At 63.0% G+C, this 2,500-nt stretch overlaps 1 pseudogene; it reads left to right on the top strand.

Annotated features, from left to right (window-relative positions):
• The window catches only part of LOC124571397, a 7,962-nt pseudogene that overhangs the window by 2,651 nt on the left and 2,811 nt on the right, over window positions 1-2,500 (top strand).

A 2,500-nucleotide genomic window follows, 5' to 3' on the forward strand; every position in this document is an offset into this window, starting at 1 on the left:
AGCGTGCTCCTCCGGGGGCGCGCGGGTGCGCGGATTCTCTTCGGCCGCCATTCAACGATCAACTCAGAACTGGCACGGACTGGGGGAATCCGACTGTCTAATTAAAACAAAGCATTGCGATGGCCCTAGCGGGTGTTGACGCAATGTGATTTCTGCCCAGTGCTCTGAATGTCAACGTGAAGAAATTCAAGCAAGCGCGGGTAAACGGCGGGAGTAACTATGACTCTCTTAAGGTGGCCAAGTGGCGGCGGTGTGGCTGCATCCGGACTTGGCTTTTCGAAGTGCGGTCTTGATGTAGTCGTGCTGCTGCTGCGAGGTGCCTTCCTTGGGTTATAGTTACAGGGAGAGTGATGCGCAATACATGGGCCTAGCCCTCTTAGCCTCTCCTCTCCTGCGGTCTTCTCCCCTTCTCGTGGGCCCGCTGATTTTCGCAGAGTGGAAGACCGCACCAGGGGCTTGGGGGGGTTACCAGCCCCCCCTCGCATTATCCCTTTATAGTTGGGGGCAGCCGACAAGAAACAAGAGATGGTGGCCCTTCCGCTGAAGGTGCCACCCCAGCTACCCCAGCACCTATCCGGCCAACCGGCCGTAACGAAAATGCGATAGTTTGTGTAGCTCCCTTTGCTTGCAGTGAGTGCCACCGCACTTTTACCACGAAGAACGGTCTCGGGGTCCATCGCCGCCGCCAACACCCTGCGGCCGCCAACGCTGAGATCGTGACGGAGAGGCATCGCGCGAGGTGGACGGAGGAAGAAGTCCTGTCGCTCGCCAAGGCAGAGGCCGAACTGTTCCTTGAGAGGGACGCCCGGTTCTTCTTTGTAAATCAAGAACTTACCAGGATGTTCCCCGACCGAACGCTTGAGGCAATCAAGTGCCGACGGCGGCAAGCTGCCCACAAGCAGCTTGTCCGCCAATTCATGGAGGCACTTGAGATCGGTCGGGGTGAAGAGCCGGCGTCCCGCCGTGGAGCAGCGAGCTCGCTGCCTGACGCGGGCGAGGCCGCTGCGCCGCCCGTCGACGCAGCCGAGGACTTCGCGGCCGACACCACCGGGCCGCCGCCGGAGGGGCCGACTGACGCCGCCATCTGGGAGCATCTGGCGGGGCTACCTGCTTCCGCCCAGCGTTTCTCTGCCCTGGATCGAGTCATTGGTCTGGGGCGGGGCACGCCGCCCGATGTCATCCTGGGCATGCTCCCGGATGCCCTTGCGTCGGTCGGGTCCAGGGGGGAGAGGTCGATCACCAGGACACAGCGGCCGCGCCAACCATCCAAGCGGCCGCCTGCCGCCCCGCCGCTGCAGAAGCGCAAGCGGCGCCGCTGGGAATACGCGCGGACACAGGACGCCTTCCGTAGGTCGCGTGCGCGTTGCGTGCGCGGCTTGCTGGACGGCACCCTGCTGCAGCCGCCACCCGACATCCCCGGTCTGCTGGACTTCTGGGCGGACCTCTTCACGAAGAAGCCGATCTCCACCGCCGGCTTCATCCGTGACCGCCTTCTCCCGCACTCGGAGCCTGTCGCTCCTGAGTGCCTATGGGGGCCGGTCACACGTGAGGAGGTTGCTGCTGCCTTGCCGCCCAGGGGATCGGCAGCCGGGCCGGACGGCCTGACTCCAGCGGAGCTGCGGCGCCTGCCGCATGAAGTCCTGGTGAAACTCTTGAACCTCTTCCTCCTGGCCCGCGCCCTCCCCGAGCGTCTGCTTCGCGCCCGGACGTCACTTCTCCCCAAAACGGCTGCACCAACATCCCCCGCTGACTTTCGCCCCATTACGGTCTGCTCGGTGTTGGCGCGGACCTTTCACAAGGTTCTCGCGTCACGCCTGATGCGTGCATGTGCTGTGGACGAACGTCAGCGGGCATTCATCCCCCGGGATGGGATGTTGGAAAACACCTTCATCTTGGACACTGCTCTCACCGACGCAGTCCGCTCCTGTCGCTCTGTTTTTGTGGCATCGATCGACGTCTCTAAAGCGTTCGATTCGGTGGACCATGCCGCCCTCCGCCCCGTGCTGAGGGCTCATGGCCTGCCGGATTGCTTTATTGAGTACGTCGAAAGGTGTTACGAGGGTAGCACGACGGTGATAGCGGGCGGCGCCGACGTGGGCGTGCCCCTGCAGCCGGCTAGGGGTATGCGTCAGGGTGACCCCCTCTCCCCCCTCCTTTTCAATTTTGCGGTGGACTATGTTTTGAGTCAACTTCCCTCCCACATCGGAGCTCGGATCCTGGGTCGCAGAGTTAACGCTGCGGCCTTCGCAGATGACGTCCTGCTTTTTGCATCGACCGCGAGGGGATTGCAGTCCCTCATCGACGCAGCCGTCGCAGCCCTCGCCCATCTGGGGCTGCAGATCAACGCCCGGAAGTGTTTCACCCTCGCCTTAGTCGCGTCTGGGCGCGACAAGAAGGTGAAGGTCGACGCCGACGTTACCTTCAAAGCGGGCAACGCCACCGTGCCCGCCCTACGTGTGGGTGAAACCTTCCGGTACCTGGGACTGCAATTCTCCACCGC

Source organism: Schistocerca americana, unplaced genomic scaffold, assembly GCF_021461395.2.
Source record: "Schistocerca americana isolate TAMUIC-IGC-003095 unplaced genomic scaffold, iqSchAmer2.1 HiC_scaffold_170, whole genome shotgun sequence".
Taxonomy (NCBI): Eukaryota; Metazoa; Arthropoda; class Insecta; order Orthoptera; family Acrididae; genus Schistocerca; species Schistocerca americana.